The 24,274-nt window shown below is 46.5% G+C and overlaps 1 protein-coding gene across 3 annotated transcripts in view; it reads left to right on the forward strand.

Moving 5' to 3' along the window:
• The first annotated feature begins 16,455 nt into the window (after positions 1–16,455).
• LOC141133852 (NACHT, LRR and PYD domains-containing protein 12-like) overlaps positions 16,456–24,274 on the forward strand; it is a 220,144-nt gene continuing 212,325 nt past the window's right edge. For all 3 annotated transcript variants that reach the window (XM_073623434.1, XM_073623436.1, XM_073623435.1), the window contains exon 1: positions 16,456–16,577. The gene's annotated coding sequence lies outside the window, so the exon portion shown is untranslated. The remainder of the gene's footprint in view (positions 16,578–24,274) is intronic.

Here is a 24,274-nt window from a genome sequence, read left to right on the forward strand (position 1 = left end):
ATCTGGATCTAAAATTTTCCGACAACAAAATCCGTTGTCAGAAATTCCGATTGTTTGTACACAATTCCAGTGCACAAAGTGCCACGAATGCTCGGAATCAAGCAGAAGACGGCCTGTTTGCTTCCGTGATGCGCACTCCCGCAGGTGCGCATCGGGGAAATTCTGTGCTGGCCGTGTCCCTTGGACACAGCCAGTCACAGATCGTTGTAAATGGTCAATCACAGCAGCCGTTTACAGCACGTTCAGCGGTGCCAATGAGAGATGATCTCATATGTAAACATATGAGATCATCTCTCATTGCCGGCTCTCCCTCCTCACACAGAGACAGCGTGTGAGGAGGGAGAGCTAACGGCTGCAGTGTGTGTCAGAAAAAAAAACAGAAAAAAAAGTGACGTCAGTGCCATCTGTCCCCACTGTCATCTGTCCCCACTGTCATCTGTCCCCATTGTCATCTGTCTCCACTGTCATCTGTCCCCACTGTCATCTGTCACTGCCATCTGTTCCCACTGCCCTCTGTCAGTGCCATCTGTCCCCACTGCCCTCTGTCAGTGCCATCTGTCCCCACTGCCATCTGTCCCCAGTGCCACCTGTCCCCAGTGCACCTGTCAGTTCCATCTGTCCCCAGTGCCACGTATAAGTGCCATCTGTCATCAGTGCCACATATTAGTGCCATCTGTCATCAGTGCCATGTATTAGTGCCATCTGTCATCAGTGCCACGTATCAGTGCCATCTGTCATCAGTGCCACATATTAGTGCCATCTGTCATCAGTGCCACGTATTAGTGCCATCTGTCATCAGTGCCATGTATCAGTGCCATCTGTCATCAGTGCCACCTGTCAGTGTCACGTGCCATCTGTTATCAGTGTCACCTTGTCATCAGTGCTATGTATCAGGGCCATCTGTCATCAGTGTCACGTGTCATCAGTGCCACATATAAGTGCCATCTGTCATCAGTGCCACGTGTCATCAGTGACACGTATTAGTGTCATCTGTCATCAGTGCCACGTATTAGTGCCATCTGTCATCAGTGCCACATGTCATCAGTGCCACATATTAGTGCCATCTGTCATCAGTGTCATGTGTCATCAGTGCCACGTATTAGTGCCATCAGTCATCAGTGCCACATATTAGTGCCATCTGTCATCAGTGCCACGTATTAGTGCCATCTGTCATCAGTGCCACATATTAGTGCCATCTGTCATCAGTGCCACATCAGTGCCATCAGTGCCAAGTATCAGTGCCATCTGTCATCAGTGCCACATCAGTGTCATGTGTCATTGTCCTGGTGCTCCAGGGCCTTCAAAAATGTAATAGGTAGTCAACAAGTTAGATGTGTAATTTATGCTCCTTGAACACGTGATGGCGCTCCCTGCATGTTGGGCCTCTCTATGTGGCTAGGCTGTGAAAATGTCCCACACATGTGGTATCGTAATACTCGGGAGGAGCAGCAGAATGTATTTTGGGGTGTCATTTGTGGTATACACATGCCATGTGAGAGAAATAACCTATTACAATGACAATTTTGTGGGGAAAAAATCTTCATTTTGCAAAGAATTGTGGGAAAAAAATGACAACATCAAAAAGATCACCATGCATCTTACTAAATTACTTGGAATGTCTACTTTCAAAAAAGGGGTCATTTGGGGGGTATTTGTACTTTCCTGACTTTTTCGGGTCGCAAGAAATGAAATAGGCCACCAGTATATCAAGTGTGATCAATTTTTTATGATTTGCATCACAGCTTGTAGACTCTCTTACTTTCACAAAGACCAAATAATATCCACTAATTTGGGTTATTTTTACCAAAGAGCAGTATAAATTGTGGCCAAAATTTATGAAGAAAAATTAATAATTTGCAAAATGTTATCACATAAACTAAGAAAAATGCATTTTTTTCAAAATTTTCGGTCTTTTTTCATTTATAGCGCAAAAAATAAAAAACCCAGAGGTGATCAAATACCACCAAAAGAAAGCTCTATTTGTATGAAAAAAAAGGACAAAAAATTCATTTAGGTACAGTATTACATGCCTGAGTAATTGTCATTCAAAGTGTGAGACCGCTGAAAGCTGAAAATTGGTCTGGGCAGGAGGGGGGTTTAAGTGCCCAGTAGGCAAGTGGTTAAATAGCCCACCAGATGCTAATGGACGCGCGTGCATTCTCGTATGCGCGTAGGTACCTGCAATAGCGCACCAACAGGTCTGGATTGCCCATTACTGGCAGGATCTTCCTGACACTATGTTTATAACAGTACCGCAGAAAAATGAAATTTCTAAAGGAAAAAATTTAATTTTAAAATTGCTTGCGGCTGTAATGTATTGCGGGATCCCTGCAATATACATAAAAAATCATTGAAAAAAAACAGTGTGTGTTTCCCCCCCAGTCCATACCAGGCCCTTAGGGTCTGGTATAGATATTAAGGGGAAGCCCGTGCCAAAATGTAAAAAAAAATGGCGTGGGAGTCCCCCTCAAATCCATACCAGACCCTTATCCGAGCATGCAACCTGGCAGGCTGCAGGAAAAGGGGGGGCGAGGGAGCGCCCCCCTGAACCATACCAGGCCACATGCCCTTAACATGGGGAGGATGCTTTGGGGTCCCCATGTTGATGGGGACAAGAGCCTCATCCCCACAACCCTTGCCTGGTGGTTATAGGGGTCTGCAGGCGGGGGACTTATCAGAATCTGGAAGACCCCTTTAACAAGGGGGCCCCCAGATCCCACCCCCCATGTGAATGGGTATTGGGTACATTGTACCCCTACTCATTCCCCTACTCATTCACCATTCATTCACTTGTTAAAGGGGGCTTCCAGATTTGGATAAGACCCCACAGCCACCTGGCAAGGGTTGTGGGGATGAGGCACTTGTCCCCATCAACATGAGGATAAGGTGCTTTGGGGGGGACCCCAAAGCACCCTCCAATTGTTGAGGGCATGTGGCCTGGTATGGTTCTCTCGCCCCCCTTTTCCTGTGGCCTGCCAGGTTGCATGCTCAGATAAGTGTCAGTATTATTTACTGTGTACACCACCTGCACTGTATTAGAAACTGTACAATGGCTGCACTGTATTATATACGGTGTACACTGCCTGAAGTGTATTAGGAACTGTGCACACTGTATTATATACTGTGTACACCACCAGAAGTGTATTATAAACTGTACACCCTGTATTATATATTTGTAGCACCCTGGAGTTTAGACAGGGTTGCTCCTAGTCTTGTACTTCAGGTATGTGAAGGCCCAGGATGGTTGCTATGGGAAACAGCATAAAAACAGCACTCCTAGCAGAATGATACAGTACTTTCACACAGCATCTCTTCTCTGGCTCACTTGGTAACTACCGTATTTATTGGCGTATAACACGCACTTTTTTCCCCTTAAAATCAGGGGAAAATCGCGGGTGCGTGTTATACGCCAATCCCCTGCGATCCCCCGCTGACTGAGAGAGGCGATCACCGACCGTGATTTGAAAATGGCGCCGCTGGTGCCGAAATACACAGAGACGATCCTCGGCTCTTCTCGGCCACTTTCGGCTTCACTCGAGCGCCGCCCGAACCTAGCCGAGTGTACTCCGGGCGGGACTACGAGTGGAGCCGAAAGTGGCCGAAAGTGAACGAGAGCCACCGAGAAGAGCCGAGGACTGGCTCTGTGTATTTCGGCGCCATTTTTAAACTGCAGTGACACTGACATGTCACTGCAGTTTAACTGCAGCCTGGGCAAGGCTGCAAAAGGACACAGAAAAGCTTCAGATCGGCACTGGCAAAGCTGCAAGGCTGCAAATGACACCAAGGCTGCTGACTGCAAGGCTACAAATGACACCAAGGCTGCTGACTGCAAGGCTGCAAATGACACCAAGGCTGCTGACTGCAAGGCTGCAAATGACACTGGACAAGCATGCAGATGGACGCTGTGCAAGGCTGCATTGATGGGCATTTAAATGTAAGTTTTTTTCCTTAAAACATTTTTTTCCTTTATAATTCCCTCCTAAACTTGGGGTGCGTGTTATACGCCAGCGCGTGTTATACGCCGACAAATACGGTAATTGACAGTTCTTTGACTTGTTGGTTCCTGGTTGCTATGGGCAACGGCCATGCAGGTTACCATAGAGGGATCCTGGACGAGAACCCCAAATGTAGAGCTACCTCCACAGGAGCCACTGGTTACTGGTTCCCCCTATTCCTGCACAGCCAAGCAACACGCATTTCCAACTTGCTTCCAGGCACAAGAAATCAGTACATGAGCTTGTTTCTGTTGTTTTATTTTGGAAAACAACTTGGATAGGGTATAGGAATTATAGGATGCTCAACTTCACTTGAAGAAAAACAGATGAGGACAAACTTCCTTCTCTATTCTGTCCGGAACAAACACAGTCTCTATGGATCAGTGACTGGATCCTTTACAGACCAGGAGCTCTCAGTTCCCTTTAAAAAAATAGCACAAAGCTGCTAACTGTATGCAGAAGTATCTTGTTTCCTCTATAGAACTTCATCCAGTTCTGAACCTTGCAGATACTACCAGTCCACCTGGCTGCTTGACTACCAGCTCATCTGGCTGCACTGAAGAACTCCCCAGGACAAGGGATCAGGATTTAGCACAATGCTGTCCTTGGAAAGTATGCCAGGCAGTCTCTCCACTTGTATGCCCCTGGGTGTGCTCAGGTACTCACACTGTCCTTTTTTCCCCAGTCCCCACTGCAGGATTCCTGTACAGGCCTCCAACTGATCAGATCTTCCCATGCCAGCCCGGATGTCCAAAGATAATGGAGATTCCTCTCTTAGGTTTCCTCACCTTCCTTTCCTCAGCTCAAGCCTGGTGGCAAAGCCCTAGACCCAGGGTCCCCTCCTAGGCCACGCAACAGCAACCTCAGCGCTTCATCTTCCACCTGACTCCCCTGCTGGCCAGGCTCCACCATATTTAAAGGCCACCCTGACAGGCCCTCTGCCTGGGGACGGGCCAGATTCCCTCAAGTATGCAGATCAGGACCTCCTGACCTCTGTCCATCAACTTCCAGAAGCTTTTCCAAGTTTCTTGATCCAGGGGGAGGTACCAGAGACCTGCCCTGTAGACCCATCCAACCTGACTTGTAGTAACCTGACCTATTTACAGACTCACACAGTTACCATGAGTCATACCAAATAAATGTACCTCCACTAGTTGCACACAAGAGGGTGCTACAAGTGTATTGAATGATGTGGGATTGTCTCTATGAGGGCTCATCAATATAAGGATGAGTATATGGAATGGGTGATTCCTCACTATGAGGATGAGTATACAAAATGATGAGGGCTAGTCACTATGACAACGAGTATATGAAATGATGAGGGCTGATCACTATGAGGATGAATATCCAGAAAGGTGGGGGTTCATCACTATGAGAATGTGTATATGGAAACATTGGGGCTGGTTACTATGAGGATGAGTATACAGAGTGCTGGGGGGCTTGTAGCAATTAGGGTGAGTATATGCAAAGATGAGGTGGGGGCTCATCTTTATAAACATGAGTATACAGAAAGGCGAGGGCCTACCACTACAGGGATGAGTATATGGGAAGGCAGGACCACTATAAGGATGAATATAGGGAATGTCTGGGTCATTTTAGCATTGTATTGGACTGAAGCTTGCACTATACGGCTCTTGAGTTGGCACCTGTGCACTGCAAGGTTTACTCTGAGCTGATGGGTTCCCAGGGATGGTCTTCGGGATTCCTGTCATTGTCCCACCACCTTTTAATTATACCGGGGAAGATAAGGAGGGGGGATGATGGACAGATGCTGGTCTTTCACATGGGGAAAACAAGTGCAACCAGTAAGCCACCACCAAGCCAAGGGACAATATATAATATATTTTAATTATGTACTGCAGCTGCACTTATTTCCCTGCAAACTGTGTATTACTTGCTCCTGACATGTCCTCTGCTCTCTGTTCTACATACTCCTGACCCTGCTCCCTCTGTTCTACTTACTCCTGACTCCTGATCAATCTGTTCTACTTACTCCTGTCCCCCGCTCCCTCTGTTCTACTTAGTCCTGACCCCTGCTCTTTCTGTTCTCCTTACTCCTGACCCATGCTCCCTCTGTTCTACTCCTGATTAGGGATGAGCCGAACACCCCCCGGTTCGGTTCGCATCCAGAACATGCGAACAGGCAAAAAATCTGTTCGAACACACGAACACTGTTAAAGTTTATGTGACACGAACATGAATAATCAAAAGTGCTAATTTTAAAGGCTTATATGCAAGTTATTGTCATAAAAAGTGTTTGGGGACCTGGGTCCTGCCCCAGTGGACATGTATCAATGCAAAAAAAAGTTTTAAAAACGGCCGTTTTTTCGGGAGCAGTGATTTTAATAATGCTTAAAGTGAAACAATAAAAGTGTAATATTCCTTTAAATTTCGTACCTGGGGGGTGTCTATAGTATGTCTGTAAAGGGGCGCGTGTTTCCCGTGTTTAGAACAGTCTGACAGCAAAATGACATTTCAAAGGAAAAAAAGTCATTTAAAACTACTCGCGGCTATTAATGAATTGTCGGTCCGACAATACACATAAAAGTTCATTGATAAAAACGGCATGGAATTTCCCCACTGGGGAACCCCGAACCAAAATTTAAAAAAAAATGCATGGGGGTCCCCCTAAACTTCATAGGGCCTGGTATGGTTATTAAGGGGAACCCTGAACCTAAATTAAAAACAAAATGGCGTGGGGTCCCCCTAAATTTCATATCAGGCCCTTCAGGTCTGGTATTTAAAAAAATTAAAAAAAAAATGGTGTGAGGGTCCTCCTCAAAATCCGTACCAGACCTGGTATAGATTTTAAGGGGAACCCTGCACCAAAATGTTTAAAAAATGGCGTGGGGTCCCCCCATTTTTTTGTGAAATTGTAGGGGTACATTTGTACCCCAATGTTGAGGGCATGTGACCTGAAGGGTCTGGTATGGATTTTGAGGGGGACCCCCACGCCATTTTTTAAACAATTTTGGCACGGGGTTCCCCTTACTTTCCATACCAGACCTGAAGAGCCTGGTATGGAATTTAGGGGGGCCCCCACGCATTTATTTTTTTTTCGGACCGACAATTCATTAATAGCCACGAGTAGTTTTAAATGACTTTTTTTCCTTTACAAATGTCAATTTGCTGTCAGACTGTTCTAGTTACGGGAAACATGCGCCCCTTTACAGGCATACTATAGACACCCCCCAGGTATGAAATTTAAAGGAATATTACACTGTTATTGTTTCACTTTAAGCATTATTAAAATCACTGCTCCCCGAAAAAACAGCCTTTATTGAAACTTTTTTTTGCATTGTTACATGTCCCCTGGGGCAGGACCCAGGTCCTCAAACATTTTTTATGACAATAACTTGCATATAAGCCTTTAAAATGAGCACTTTTGATTTTTCTCATAGACTTTTAAAGGGTGTTCTGTGGCTTTTAGAATTTGCCGCGAACACCCCAAATTGTTCGCTGTTCGGCGTACTGGTGAACATCTGATGCTGCCCATCCCTACTCCTGATCCCTCTGTTCTACTTACTCCTGACTCCTGCTCTTTTTGTTCTACTTACTCCTGACTCCTTATCCATCTGTTCTACTTACTCTCTCTATGTTCTACACACTCCTGACCTCTGCTCTCTCTGCGTTACTTACTTCTGACCCCTGCTCTCTCTGTTCTACTTACTCCTGGCCCCTGTTCTTTCTGTTCTACTTACTCCTGACCCCTTCTTTCTCTGTGTTACTTACTGCTGACCCCTGCTTTCACTGTGTTATTTACTCCTGACCCCTGCTCTCTCTGTTCTACTTACTCCTGGCCCCTGTTCTCTCTGTTGTACTTACCCCTGACCCCTGCTCTCTCTGTGTTACATACCACTGACCCCTGCTTCCACTGTGTTATTTACTCCTGAACCCTGCTCTCTCTGTTCCACTTACTCCTGATCTCTGCACTCTGATTATTGCTTACTCCTGACCCTTGTACTCTGTGCATACTTACTCCTGACCTGTGTGCTCTGTATGTAAAGTTGGCCAGAGATGACTAATTTTATTGATCATCCAGTGGGCTGAATGAAAACAACTGATTAATTTCCTCCATCCACATAAGCGAAGGACGAAGGAATCCTCCCCATTGAGACATTGTATTCTGACAACGGGACTATCTGCTGTAAGAATAAATTGATGAGCGGTGGCAGCTGATTGAGAAAATGTTTACACATTACACATGACCCCTACGCTCCATGCATTATTTACTCCTGACCCCTGCACTCTGTGTTACTTTCTCCTTATCCCTTTCCTCTGTGAATTACTTACACCTTACCTCTACACTTCGTGTGATCACACTGTGTGGTATTTTCTCCTTACCCCCAACCCTGGCACTCTGTGTGTTTTTTACTTTTGAACCCTGTACTCTATGCACCACAACTTGCCAGGACATGCTACGCCCACCACATCATTCCTCTGCTCATGGTGCCCAAGGCATTTTGTCTGCCTCTTCTTCCCAAACTCTGTGACTGATTGTTTCAGGGCATGGTAAAAACGTATGCATCATTTTGTGAGTGTGGTTTAAAGTGGGGCGGTCAGTAGGGTGTCCCTGAATTTTATTTTCTGGTAACCTCAGTGTAGAAGGATGATTGGGAACGGTCTCTCCTCCTGGTGAGGACAATATTCTTCATCCTTCTACATATACACACAGCCTGAGGGAGGTTTAGGCTTGTTCTTCTCTCTGTATACAAAGAGTAAGTTGGACACACACAGCACCATGTTGTGCAAGAAGTGACTGAAGACTGAGCAGGCTCTGATAGAGGAAGTATAAGATATCCCCCCTCCCCCACACTTCTGTCCTCCTCCTCTTTCTGCATCAGGACATCATTGCAAGAAAATTTGAGATTAACTCTTTATTTTTATTATACAGGATTTTTATGGTGCCAACAGTTTGTGCATCACTTTACAAAGTTAGAGCAAACAGTACAGTTACAATACAATTCAATACAGGAGGAATCAGAGGGCCCTGCTCATTAGAGCTTACAATCTAAAGGGAGGGTCAAGTGATACAAAAGGTAAAAACTGTGGGGGATGAGCTGATGAAGAAAATAAATGTACAGTTGTTATGTGGGGGCAGGATAGGCTTCTCTGAAGAGAAACATTTTCAGGGATCACCTAAAAGTGGACAGAGTAGGAGATAGTTGGACAGATTGGGGTAGAGAGTTCCATAGGATGGGAGAGGCTTGGGAGAAGTCCTGGAGGCAAGCATGGAAGGAGGTGACAAGGGAGCTAAAGAGCAGGAGGTCTTGGGAGGAACAGAATGATATGGTTGGTATTTTGAGACTAGCTTAGTTATGTAGCTGGGGGTAAAGTTGTGGATGGCTTTGTAAGTTATTGTTACATTTTTTTAATTTAATTTGTTTGGTAAATGGCAGCCAAATGGAGGAAATTGACAGAGAGGGGTAGCAGACACTGAGCCATTTATAAGTTGGATGAGTGTGGCAGCAGCATTCATGGTGGACTGAAGGGGGATAGCCTATGTAAAGGTAAGCCAACTAGGAGGCAGTTGCAGTAGTCCAGGCGAGAGATGACCAGGGAGTGGAATGGGAGCTTTGTGGTGTCATTGGTTAGGAAGGGATGTAGTTTAGAGATGTTGTGGGGGTTGAGGCGGAAAGCTTTGGAAAGTGATCGGATGTGGGGCTGAAAGGAGAGTTCAGAGTCCAGGATAACACCTAGTACCCTGGCATGTGGGGATGGGTTGATGGTTGTGCCATTGATCTTGACAGAGAAGTCAGGGGAAGGAAAATTGTGGGGGAGGAAATATTATGAGCTCTGTTTTGGACAGGTTGAGTTTGAGGAAGTGCTGTGACATTTGGGCTGATATGTCTGTTAGCAAATTAGTGTTGCGTGAGAAGACCGATGGAGTGAGCCGAGGGGTAGAGAGATAGATTTGAGTGTCATCAGCATAGAAATGGTAGTGGAAGCCATGGAAGGCTATCAGCTGACCCAGAGAGGAGGTGTAGATTGAGAATGAGTGGTTCAAGACATGAACCTTGGGGGACCCCAACAGAGAAAGGAAGAGGAGAGGAGGAAGTAGAATTGTAATTGACACTGAAGGTAAAGTGGGATAGGTAGGATGAGAGCCAGCGAAGAGCACACCAAAGGAGTAAAGTTTTTTTTTTTGAGGAGGGGGTGGTCAACCGTATCAAAGGCAGCCAAAAGTTCCAGAAGAAGGAGTACAGAATAGTGTCCATTGACTTTAGCTGTTAGCAAGTCGTTTGTGAGTTTTAGGAGAGCTATTTCTGTGGAGTGTTGAGGAGGAAATCCAGACTGAAGAGGATCAAGAAGGTTTTTTTTTTATTGAGGTGGTCACTCAGTTGGTTGTAGACCAGACATTCAAGGAGTTTAGAGGAAACGAGGAGAAAGGAGATGGGGTGTAGGTTGTTAAGATTTGTGGGGTCCACAGAAGGCTTTTTAAGTATGGGGATGACTAGTCCATGTTTTAGAGCATTGGGGAAGATGCCAGAAGAGAGGGAGAGATTGAAGATGTGGGTTAGAGAGTGTAGGATAGAGCCAGAGGGTGAGCGTAGCATCGGAAAGGAAACTGGGTCCAGGGGACAGGTGGTTAGGTGGGTGTTGGAAATAAGTTTAGCAACCTCATCAATAGTAGCAGGGTTGAATAAGGGAAGTGTTGATTCTACCTGTGGACAGTGGCGGATTAAGGTGGTCATGGGCCCCTAGGCTACTTTTTGTGGGGCCCCCTCCTAAGCATGCTTTACCAGAAAATAAATTATTTAGTGCCATGTGTAAAAGGGTAGACCTATATTACACGCCTCAAGTGCAACTCTCAGGTCTAAACATGGAGTTTAATAAACCTGTAAGAAGGTACTCACAAAGGCACAGGATATTGGCAAAAGCTGCCGGATATCCTGGGAGTGAGTCTGGTTTGTTTCCTGGATTGCAGTGGTGTCCAATGGACAGGCTGCGCCGATGGATGCTGGCACTTCCTGCCGTTGGACTGCACGGTGGGAACCAGGAGGATGATGTCACTTCCGGAAACGGGCACGAATAGGCGACACGTTTGCGGAGCTACACTTCTTCCTCAGGCCTAACGTGGGCTGTGATTGGGCAGGGTTTATACAGCCAGTCAGTGACACTGATAAGTTGACAAAACACTCCGTGCATTGGATAATGCTGCGATCGTTCAGAGCTATTCAGTAAGTGGCTGATTAGATAACATCAGATACCAGGATATATTAATAACATGGTGCATTAATTATATTACAAACGACAGGCTGAACCAAACATAATGAAAAACTGTGTGTGTGTGTATATGTAGAATAAAAACAATGTAAAAATGGATGAGGAGGCCTTTTTGATAGTGCTGTGTGGGCCCATGAAACCATTCATCATCATTATTTCTTCAAACCCCTTTTTTATCTCGCATATTCTTTATCCCCTCCTTTTTTCAGCATTACACGCCATTCCTTGTTTCATGGGCCCACACAGCACTATCAAAAAGGTCTCCCCATCCATTTTTACATTGTTTTTATTCTACATATACATAAATATATATAAATTAATAAAAATATCCTGGCCAATCGGGGGCCCTTGCACACGTGGGGCCCTAGGCTGCAGCCTAGACCAGCCTGTGCATCAATCCGCGCCTGCCTGTGGACATGGGGTGTTAGGTGGGGGGATATCTGTAGAGTGGGGACTTCATTACAATTTGAATCAATCTTATTTTTGAAGTGATTTGCGATCTCCTGGGCAGTGAGTGAGTTAGTGGGTGAAGGCAGTGGAGGACAACAAAAAGAGAGTTGAAAGTAGAGAAGAGTTGACAATGACTGGGTGAGAAGGTGTAAATGAGAGTGATAAAATAGGTCTGCTTGGCAATGTGGAGGTAAGAACTGTATTCTTAGAGAGCAGATTTGTATTGGTTAAAGCGGAGTTCCACCCAAAAATGGAACTTCTGCTTTTCCGGTTCCTCCCCCCTCCGGTGTCACATTTGGCACCTTTCAGGGGGAGCAGATACCTGTCTAATACAGGTATTTACTGCTCCCACTTCCGGGCATAGATACCCGAGCCACCCGCGGGCATCTACACCACTGCCGGCACCTTCTCCGTCCCCCCTGCTGTCTTCTGGGAGACACACACGTCCCAGAACACAGCAGGGACCAGTGGGATAGCGCAGTGCGAGTCATGCATGCGCAGTAGGGAAGGCTTCCCTTCCTGTTTCCCTTACCGAAGATGGTGGAGGCAGCACCCAACAGCCGAGGGATAGATCGGCTTTGGGTGCCGGGCGCCCTGGACAGGTAAGTGTCCTTATTTTAAAAGTCATTGCCCTGGACAGAGGTGATCCGCTCGGACACACATGTCTCAAGATCTGATGCCCATAAACTAAAGAGTCTCATACCGACTCTGCTGTTGTGAAGGTTGATGTGTTCATGTGGGCGACTGATTGGTAATTTAACTGGTACTCCACATCCTCTGCATATGACTTCCTTTTCACTCCTCTCAGATTCACTACTGCATAGTCTCTAGCACCCAGATATCCATCTGGGTCTGTGCCTCTGACACAGCACCCTCTTGGACGGGCTCTGCGATTTGGTGTCTCTGTAGGGGTGGATCAGTGTGGGCAGAGCAGGGCCAACCACACACATGCAATACAGTAGCAAAAGAGAAAAAAGCAACTCCTGTGCACAGGTGGATCACCATATGTAGTACGTAAGCACAGGCCTTGCTGCCCTCAAGGATGGGGATCCTAGTAGAAACCGAAATAAAAAGAAGACAAGGGTGCACCAGCCCTGTGCATTAACTTTTAAAACATTTATTAAATAAAAAATGGTAAAAGAAATAACTCACAGGCGATTGGTGGAGGAGGCACAACATAAAATCGCACCGATAGACAGTCTACGATTTGGGATGAGCAAAACCTTCCAGGGGTCGTGGAGGAACGCACAGACGCTGCAATCCGCTAACGCGTTTCGAGGAGAGAGTCCCCTCTTCTTCAAAGCTATGCAACCAACCACACACACCCCGGCTCCGGCTTCTGGATCCGTGGGTGGTCTTGACATAGCCGCCACCGTGATTCAGGCAATGGGTGCTCCAACACTGTTATGCTTGGTAAGAGCTTGTCACACGAGTCGCCCTTGATGAAGGGATGGTCAGTTTCAGTCCCAAAACGCGTAGGCCTTCGTGGAAGACTACACAAGCATCTTTATCCAATGCACATCAGTAACAGCTGTTTTTTCTGCTTCTTATTGTGTCCAATATGTTATGTTTATTAATCTTGCCAATGTTTTGTATATATATATATATATATATAAATTTTTCTATGTAATAAAATTGTTTTTATATTACACTGTTGCCGTTAAAGTCCCATTACCTTTACTAGGGGGTATTTTCTTATTTATTGATCTAGGGATGTTGGCAACATACATGATCTGGCTGGATGGTAACCTTTCTCTAATGACAGCCGAGGTATAGATCGGCTTTGGGTGCCGACTAGGGATGAGCTTCGAGTTCGAGTCGAACTCATGTTCGACTCGAACATTGACTGTTCGCAAGTTCGCCGAACAGCGAACAATTTGGGGTGTTCGCGGCAAATTTGAATGCCGCGGAACACCCTTTAAAAGTCTATGGGAGAAATCAAAAGTGCTAATTTTAAAGGCTTATATGCAAGTTATTGTCATAAAAAGTGTTTGGGGACCCGGGTCCTGCCCCAGGGGACATGGATCAATGCAAAAAAAAGTTTTAAAAACGGACGTTTTTTCAGGAGCAGTGATTTTATTAATGCTTAAAGTCAAACAATAAAAGTGTAATATCCCTTTAAATTTCGTACCTGGGGGGTGTCTATAGTATGCCTGTAAAGGGGCGCATGTTTCCTGTGTTTAGAACAGTCTGACAGCAAAATGACATTTGGAAGGAAAAAACTCATTTAAAACTACCCGCGGCTATTGCATTGCCGACAATACACATAGAAGTTCATTGATAAAAACGGCATGGGAATTCCCCACAGGGCAACCCCGAACCAAAATAAAAAAAAAAAAATGATGTGGGGGTCCCCCTAAATTCCATACAAGGCCCTTCGGGTCTGGTATGGATATTAAGGGGAACCCCAGCCAAAATTTAAAAAAAAAATTGACGTGGGGTTCCCCCTAAATTCCATACCAGACCCTTCAGGTCTGGTATGGATTTTAAGGGGAACCCCGCGCCAAAAAAAAAAAAAAAAAAACGGCGTGGGGTCCCCCTAAAAATCCATACCAGACCCTTATCCGAGCACGCAACCTGGCAGGCCGCAGGAAAAGAGGGGGGGACGAGAGTGCGGCCCCCCCCCCCTCCTGAACCGTACCAGGCCACATGCCCTCAACATTGGGAGGGTGCTTTGGGGAAGAAGAAGAAGATGAAGAAGAAGATGAAGAGAAGAGCGGGAGCCTCCCCCCTCATGCCTTGGGTGCGGAGCGGCCCGAGGAGAAGAAGATAGAAGACGCCGCGGAGGAGATGCTGGACGAGAACGCCGGAGGAAGAACCAGAAGAGCCAGAAGAACCAGAAGAAGAAGAAGATGAAGGAAGAAAGAAGAAGCATTTAAATAAAGGAATTGTCAAAAACTGTCTCTTGTCATTTTTAACATTTTTGACAGTTTTTTAGTGAAATGGTAGGGGTAAGTAACCCCTTACCATTTCACACAGGGGGGGGGGGCCGGGATCTGGGGGTCCCCTTGGTAAAGGGGGCTTCCAGATTCCGATAAGCCCCCCGCCCGCAGACCCCCACAACCACCGGCCACGGTTGTGGGGATGAGGCCCTTGTCTTCATCAACATGGGGACAAGGTGCTTTGGGGGGCTACCCCAAAGCACCCTCCCAATGTTGAGGGCATGTGGCCTGGTACGGTTCAGGAGGGGGGGGGGCCGCACTCTCGTCCCCCCCTCTTTTCCTGCGGCCTGCCAGGTTGCGTGCTCGGATAAGGGTCTGGTATGGATTTTTAGGGGGACCCCACGCCGTTTTTTTTTTTTTTTTTTGGCGCGGGGTTCCCCTTAAAATCCATACCAGACCTGAAGGGTCTGGTATGGAATTTAGGGGGAACCCCACGTCAATTTTTTTTTTAAATTTTGGCTGGGGTTCCCCTTAATATCCATACCAGACCTGAAGGGCCTTGTATGGAATTTAGGGGGACTCCCACATCATTTTTTTTTTTTAATTTTGGTTCGGGGTTGCCCTGTGGGGAATTCCCATGCCGTTTTTATCAATGAACTTCTATGTGTATTGTCGGCAATGCAATAGCCGCGGTAGTTTTAAATGAGTTTTTTCCTTCAAAATGTCATTTTGCTGTCAGACTGTTCTAAACACGGGAAACATGCGCCCCTTTACAGGCATACTATAGACACCCCCCAGGTATGAAATTTAAAGGGATATTACACTTTTATTGTTTGACTTTAAGCATTATTAAAATCACTGCTCCTGAAAAAACGGCCGTTTTTAAAACTTTTTTTTGCATTGATCCATGTCCCCTGGGGCAGGACCCAGGTCCCCAAACACTTTTATTGACAATAACTTGCATATTAGCCTTTAAAATTAGCACTTTTGATTATTCATGTTCGTGTCCCATAGACTTTAACGGTGTTCGCGTGTTCGAACGAATTTTTTTCCTGTTCGCATGTTCTGGTGCGAACCGAACAGGGGGGTGTTCGGCTCATCCCTAGTGCCGACATTGCGGGCGCCCAGGACAGGTAAGTGTCCTTATTTTAAAAGTTAGCAGCTGCAGTATTTGTAGCTGCTGACTTAAAAAAAAAATGGTGGACCTCTGCTTTACACTCAAGAGTGCAACTAAGTTTTTTGAGACTTCTGGTGTCATCTGTTTACCAGGGTTGTAGGGATCAGGGCCTGATTCTGTATGTAGTGAGGGGAGTGAGCTCATCCAGTGCGGAGAACAGGGATCTATTGTAGACAGAAGTGGCTAGATTGGTGCAGGACAGGGGTGAGATTTTGTCATTGAGTTGATCAGTAGCAGAGTAGAGGAGAGAAAGATTGAGATGGTTAAGGTTTTAGATGTTAGGCGGTTGGAAGGAGAAGAGGTGGAAGACAAGGAGAGAGTGAAACTAATAAGGTGGTGATCAGAGAGAGGATTGTTAGAGAGGTTGCACGGAGTGCATAGGTAGGAGAATACCAGATTGAGGGTGTTGCCATCAAAGTGAATAGAAGCCTGTACCCATTATTGCAGGTTAAATAAGGAGGTTAGACTAAGAAGTTTAGAATTAGCAGGAGTATTATTCTTACCAGGGATGCTGAAGTCACTGAGAATGATTGTGAGAATTTCAAACGAGAGAAAGTAAAGTAGCCAGGCAGAGAAGTTTTGATACATTAAGAAACGCCAATAAATCACTGATCATCCCGTATTCTTACAGTAAGAGGAAGTTCCCAGTGCCGTGTTGTGTAAGAAGTGATGAAAGGCAGACAAGACTCATATAGAGGAAGAGAAACCCCCCTCCCCCATACTACTGGTCCCCCTACTTCCTCCTCTTCCTGCATTAGGACATCGAGGTACAGATCAGCTCTTTCTTCACTCGATCATCTTCCTACTGTAAAAAGAAGTTGGACGCTGCCAGGGCCGTGTTTCCAGGTTTTCTCTTTTAATTGTTTTTTATTTTAGCTTAGACCATATAATAAACATACATTATATGGTTAATTAATAAGTAGAATACATGGAAGCATTAGAAATAATACCATATCTAGGTATATATTGCTTGAAACAAGAAGGCTGATAGATTCCACTAGGCAAGCACCTTATTGCCTTATTAGATATTATCTGAACTGCATAACGAACTATACATATAGTATATAGTGAACACTAAAAATATAGAAAATACAACAGTAACAGAGTACCACATTACAGAGAGATAGCATTGGGAACCACTGAGAAGGAAGGCTATGCTCCGGTTCTATCTAATCATCTACTGGGTAGTGTAGAACCCAAGGATTCCTTGGGCCCTTTTATGTGATGTAAAAGTACTAAGAGTGTTGGAATTGTGAAATGTCTTGTGTCTTGACTATAAATTACCTCGGAAATATTATGAGCATTATGTGACTTCCATCCCGATGTAATAGTTAGACGTGCTGCATTTAGTATGTGAATGACGAGGCATTGTGTAGGAATGTTATTAAGGCTAAGTGATGCTAGATAAGGAGTAAGATAAGGAGTAGGATGAAGAATAAGCTCAGTTACTGACGTTATGAGGGTAAATACAGAGTTCCTAAAGCTACACAGGCTTTTACACTCCCACATAACATGTAATATACCTTCCCCTGCTCCACACTTTCTCCAACAAGAAGCTTATTTGGTAGGAAATATTTGAAATCATCTTAGAGGTGTTAAATAACTTCTATGTAGCGGTTTTAGCATAAGTTCCCAGTGCTTAACTTAATGAGAGTGTTGATAATGTGCTTGGATGGCATGTTTCCACTTGGAGAGGGTAAAACTAGAACCAAACTCTTTATCCCAAATGAGCATATTAGAGGTCTTAGAGAATTTCCCTTTATATTGGATAAGGAAGTAGAACCAGGACAGACCTTCGGGTTTGTTAAAGTTACTTAGCAGATAGTCCCATACTTCACCATTAACCTCATACTTTGAGTTGGTGTATGTGATATGAAAATGGTGCAATTGAATGTGAGTGTATGAGGAAGGTTTAGGTTGTTTTGACAATAGTTCTTTATAAGTAAGAAAATGATTTTGCAGCCATGGAGTCATTCGTAGATTAGGGATTAAATACTCATAAATCTGTAGTGGGATATTATCACAGATCGATGTGGACTCTGGGGGTATCAGGCAAGCTGTGTGGAATCTATAGATTGGAAGGACAGGTAAGTCACTTGTAAACATGTCAGCCTAGCTGGTAACAGTGAGGGCAGATCTTTATGACCTATTACAGCTTTCTCAGTGTGCACCTGAGGATGGGTCAAACCAAGCCTTCATTTGGTCCAGTAAGGCTTCATAATAGTAATTGTGAATAGCTGGGAAACCTACTCCCCCTCTATATCTGTGTTTAAGTAAGTCCGCGAAGGATAGTTTAGCCATCTTACCTCTCCATAAAAATTGTCTAAACTGTTTTTTGGTTGAGTTAAAGAAGGCCTCTGGTAGAGATACCAGAATTGTTGTAAAATAATAAATACGTTCAGGCAAAAATATCATTTTTAATGCCACCATTTTCCTACCCATGAAAGTTTGTGTGTGGATATGTTGTAAGTCTTCCTCTAGTGAGTAGGGATGAGCCGAACACCCCCCGGTTCGGTTCGCACCAGAACCCGCGAACGGACCGAAAGTTCGCACGAACGTTAGAACCCCATTGACGTCTATGGGACTCGAACGTTCGAAATCAAAAGTGCTCATTTTAAAGGCTAATTTGCATGGTATTGTCCTAAAAAGGGTTTGGGGACCCGGGTCCTACCCCAGGGGACATGTATCAATGCAAAAAAAACTTTTAAAAACGGCCGTTTTTTCGGGAGCAGTGATTTTAATGATGCTTAAAGTAAAAAAAAAAAAGTGAAATATTCCTTTAAATATCGTACCTGGGGGGTGTCTATAGTATGCCTGTAAAGTGACGCATGTTTCCCATGTTTAGAACAGTCCCTGCACCAAATGTCATTTTTAAAGGAAAAAATCTCATTTAAAACTGCTTGCGGGTTTAATGTCATGTCGGGTCATGGCAATATGGATGAAAATCAGTGAGACAAACGGCATGGGTACCCCCCAGTCCATTACCAGGCCCTTTGGGTCTTGTATGGATATTAAGGGGAACCCCGCACCCAAATTAAAATAAGGAAAGGTGTGGGGCCACCAGGCCCTATATACTCTGAACAGCAGTATACAGGCGGTGCAAACAAGACAGGGACTGTAGGTTTGTTGTTAAGTAGAATCTGTTTGTAATTTTGAACATTTTTAACGTGTTTAGCTCCAGCCAAAAAATCTTTTCTAAGCTTTTTGGAAAACATAGGGAAGGGTTATCACCCCTGTGACATTTGTTTTGCTGTCTTTCCTCCTCTTCAGAAGATTTCACCTCACTTTTTTGTCCCAATGAAAAATGTTTTTTGAAAATTTGGGTTTTTTTGTGGAACAAGGATTGGAAAGCATCAGTGGAAAGGAGAAATTGTTTTCCCATATTAACTCTTACAGGAGAGAATTTCCCTTCCTAGGGGTAGATTTCATCTCACTTCCTGTTGTCTCCTTCCGTTTGCAAGTAGGAGTCGTTTGTAAGTTAGATGTTTGAAAGTAGGGTCCTGCCCTATATACTCAGCAGAAATTTGGGCCTTAGGTGTTGCTGTGGCCACAACACTGTAAGCCCTCACAGGGCCCTGCTGTGAAATATTAGATCAAGAATTGTAATTACATGCCCCTGTTGAACAGGAGCTGAAAAATTAGGCCTTAGGCACTGGTGCTGGTGCCACAACACTGCAACCCCTCACAGACACTCTAGTTGGAACGCAGGAACGAGCCCTGCTGCAAATTATTGCTTCAAAAATTGTAATTACACGCCCCTGTTAGACAGGGGCAGAAAAATTGGGCCTTAGGCACTGGTGCTGGTGCCACAACACTGCAACCCCTCACAGACACTCTAATTGGAACGCAGGAACGAGCCCTGCTGCAAAGTATTGCATCAAAAATTGTAATTACACGCCCCTGTTAGACAGGGGCAGAAAAATTGGGCCTTAGGCACTGGTGCTGGTGCCACAACACTGCAACCCCTCACAGACACTCTAGTTGGAACGCAGGAACGAGCCCTGCTGCAAAGTATTGCATCAAAAATTGTAATTACACGCCCCTGTTAGACAGGGGCAGAAAAATTGGGCCTTAGGCACTGGTGCTGGTGCCACAACACTGCAACCCCTCACAGACACTCTAATTGGAACGCAGGAACGAGCCCTGCTGCAAAGTATTGCATCAAAAATTGTAATTACACGCCCCTGTTAGACAGGGGCAGAAAAATTGGGCCTTAGGCACTGGTGCTGGTGCCACAACACTGCAACCCCTCACAGACACTCTAGTTGGAACGCAGGAACGAGCCCTGCTGCAAAGTATTGCATCAAAAATTGTAATTACACGCCCCTGTTAGACAGGGGCAGAAAAATTGGGCCTTAGGCACTGGTGCTGGTGCCACAACACTGCAACCCCTCACAGACACTCTAGTTGGAACGCAGGAACGAGCCCTGCTGCAAAGTATTGCATCAAAAATTGTAATTACACGCCCCTGTTAGACAGGGGCAGAAAAATTGGGCCCTAGGCACTGGTGCTGGTGCCACAACACTGCAACCCCTCACAGACACTCTAGTTGGAATGCAGGAACGAGCCCTGCTGCAAAGTATTACATCAAAAATTGTAATTACACGCCCCTGTTAAACAGGGGCTGAAAAATTGTGCCTTAGGCACTGGTGGTGGCGCCCAGAACCAAAAATGTTCTTACAAGCTATCAGCGTGATGATTGAGGAGGAAGAGGATAATTACTCAGGGATAGTCACTCAGCATCAGCATAGGCAGTCTTTGAAGGGATCTGAGATTTCAAAAAAAATTATTCGGTTACATCAGCATCAGGTGCTTGGTAGCTGGTGGTGATCCAAGACTCATTCATTTTTATGAAGGTCAGCCGATCGACCGAGTCGGTGGACAGACGCACCCTGTGATCGGTTACCACGCCTCCAGCAGCACTGAATGTGCGTTCCGAAAGAACGCTGGATGCAGGACAGGCCAGTAGCTCAATTGCATACTGTGCAAGCTCTGGCCAGTGATCCATCCTCAAGACCCAGTAACCCAGAGGATTTTCGGTGGGAAAGGTGTCCAAGTCTGATCTTGCCCCTAGGTATTCCTGCACCATGTAAAACAGACGCTGGCGATGGTTGCTGGAACCGATCATACCTTGGGGCTGCGGACCAAAAAATTGTCTGAACGCATCGGTCAGACGGCCACCTTCTCCACCGCTCCTTCTTTGACTGACCGAAGCCTCAGCAACACGTTGTCCAGAAACAGGAGTTTGTAACCTCCCAGTCTCTGGGAACGCGTTGCACAGACCTTTCTGCAAGGCCTCCCGAAGATGTTTCATCCTCTGCTCCCTCTGCGATGGCAAGATAAGGTCCGCAACCTTACCCTTGTAACGTGGATCAAGGAGGGTTGCCAGCCAGTATTGGTCCTTCTCCTTGATACCACGAATACGAGGATCCTTACGCAGGCTTTGCAGGATCAGGGAGGCCATGCAGCGTAGGTTTGCTGAGGCATTTGGTCCGGAGTCCTCTGGGTCACTAAGAACGACATGGTCCGCAGCCACCTCCTCCCAGCCACGTACAAGTCCATGTGTTTCTTGGGACTGATCCCTTAAAGACTGCTGCTGATGCTGAGTGCCAGGCTCCACCTCCATACTGACACAATCTTCCTCCTCCTCCTCTTCCTCCTCGTCCTCTTCCTGTGTGATCGGCGGGCACGCAGGAACACTGTCTGGATAAAGGGGGCCTTGAGAGCTAAGGAAGTCCTCCTCTTCTTGCCTCTGTTCTGCCTCAAGTGCCCTGTCCATTATTCCACGCAGCGTGTGCTCCAACAGGTGGACAAGGGGGACAGTGTCACTGATGCATGCACTGTCACTGCTCACCATCCTTGTGGCCTCCTCGAATGGTGACAGGACAGTGCATGCATCCCTGATCATGGCCCACTGGCGTGGGGAAAAAAAAACAAGCTCCCCTGACCCTGTCCTGGTGCCATAGTCGCACAGGTACTCATTGATGGCCCTCTGCTGCGTGTGCAGCCGCTGCAGCATGGCCAACGTTGAGTTCCACCTGGTGGGCATGTCACAGATTAGGCGGTTCTTGGGCAGGTTAAACTCCTTTTGGAGGTCCGTCAGCCGAGCACTGGCATTATATGACCGGCGGAAATGCACACAGACTTTCCTGGCCTGCCTCAGGACATCCTGTAAGCCCGGGTACCTGCCCAAGAACCGCTGCACCACCAAGTTAAGGACGTGAGCCAAACAGGGCACATGGGTCATTTGTCCCTGTCGGAGGGCAGAGAGGAGGTTGGTGCCATTGTCGCAAACCACCATTCCTGCCTTAAGTTGGCGTGGCGTCAACCACCTCTGAACCTGCCCCTGCAGAGCTGACAGAACCTCTGCCCCAGTGTGGCTCCTGTCCCCCAAGCACACCAGCTCAAGCACCGCATGGCATCTTTTGGCCTGCGTACTTGCGTAGCCCCTTGAACGCCTACGGAGCACCGCTGGTTCCGAGGAAGAGGCCATGGAGGAAGAAGAAGAGGAGGGGGTGGAGGAGAGAGGTGTGTCACAATCAGCATTTTGGAGGCGTGGTGGCGGAACAACCTCCAACACTACTGCACCTTGTCCTGCATCCTTCCCAGCTGCCAGCAGAGTCACCCAATGCGCCGTGAAACTTAGGTAACGTCCCTGTCCATGCCTGCTGGACCATGAGTCAGCGGTAATATGCACCTTACCGCTGACCGCCCTGTCCAGCGAGGCATGGACATTGCCTTCCACATGCCGGTAGAGAGCCGGAATCGCCTTCCGTGAGAAAAAGTGGCGTTTGGGTACCTGCCACTGAGGAACCGCACATTCCACAAACTCACGGAAGGGGGCAGAGTCTACCAACTGAAAAGGCAGCAGTTGAAGTGCTAGCAATTTTGCCAAGCTAGCATTCAACCGCTGGGCATGTGGATGGCTGGGAGCAAACTTCTTTCGGCGGTGCAGCAGCTGGGGCAGGGAAATTTGCCTGGTACAATCTGACGTCGGTGTACCAAAAGCAGATTGCCCACAAGTACTTGGCTGTGACACACCTAATTCTACACCTTCATTCCTCTCACTGCAGGTCTCAGAGAGGACTGAAGGTCTAGTGGGGTTGGAAATCTCAGCTGATGAGGAGCAAGGAGAGATCCTCTTTGTTCTTTGGTGTGGGTCTTTTAGATACGCTTGCCAACGAACTGCATGGCAGGTCAACATATGTCTGGTCAAGCATGTGGTACCCAAGCGGGAGATGTTTTGGCCACGCGAGATACGCTTGAGACATATGTTGCAAATAGCAGCGGTGCGATCTGATGCACTCGTCTCAAAAAAGGCCCACACCAAAGAACTTTTTGAATAACGCGCAGAGACTGCAGCGCCCTGCACATGTGGAGCTTTGGGGTGTGATGCAGTCAATGTGCTGCCCTTAGGCTGGCCCCTGGAGGGCATCCTGCCTCGTTGGTGATGTGCTGCCGCCTCCTCCTCCTCCTCCTCCTCCTCCTCCTCCTCCTCCTCCTCTCTCCTATCAGGCACCCACGTTGAGTCAGTGACCTCATCATCCCCTCCCTCCTCATCACTGGAGCAAACCTGGCAGTATGCTGCAGCAGGGGGAGCATGACTGCCAGATTGCTGTCCTTCTTGGGCACCCCCTCTGTCCGCGCTCATGTTACTGCCTTCATCGAGCTCAGTATCGTCATCAGAGCCTTCCAAACGCTGGGCATCCTCCTGGAGCATGTACCCAACACTGTGGTCAAACAGTTCGAGGGAATCCTCATGAGGACATGGTGGAGCTAGGGAAGGAGTCACTGATGACATTGAGCTGAGGGAAGAAGCCGCTGCTTTGCCAGACAAAGCACCCTGGGCATGGGTGAGAGAGGATGAGGAGGATGAGGACGGCTTGGTCATCCACTCGACCAAGTCTTCCGCATGTTGCGGCTCAACGCGGCCAGCTGCCGAAAAAAAGGCCAAGCGTGTCCCATGGCCACGTGCTGATGAGGATGCACCGTCTCCACGACCAGCACTAGACACAGAGCCTGCTTGCCCTCTCTTATTGGCTTGTGACTGTCTGCCTCTCCTTCTTGGCCTTCCAGACATACTAATGGCCTGTAGCTGCACTAAGCTGGGATAGAACACCTGTAATTTTCTTCAAGTAGCTTTATATACTGTAACCAGACAAGCCTGCCTGTCAGTAGGAAGATAACAGGAACGGATCTAGCTGAACACTGTGAGCAGGACGCACTGTACTAAATGTAAATAGTCTAGCTGCCTGACCGTGGTACTAATAGGATCAAATAGAACACCTGTAATTTTCTTCAGGTAGCTTTATATACTGTAACCAGACAAGCCTGCCTGTCAGTAGGAAGATAACAGGAACGGATCTAGCTGTACACTGTGAGCAGGACGCACTGTACTAAATGTAAATAGTCTAGCTGCCTGACCGTGGTACTAATAGGATCAAATAGAACACCTGTAATTTTCTTCAGGTAGCTTTATATACTGTAACCAGACAAGCCTGCCTGTCAGTAGGAAGATAACAGGAACGGATCTAGCTGAACAC

This window comes from Aquarana catesbeiana, linkage group LG03 (assembly GCF_042186555.1).
Source record: "Aquarana catesbeiana isolate 2022-GZ linkage group LG03, ASM4218655v1, whole genome shotgun sequence".
Taxonomy (NCBI): Eukaryota; Metazoa; Chordata; class Amphibia; order Anura; family Ranidae; genus Aquarana; species Aquarana catesbeiana.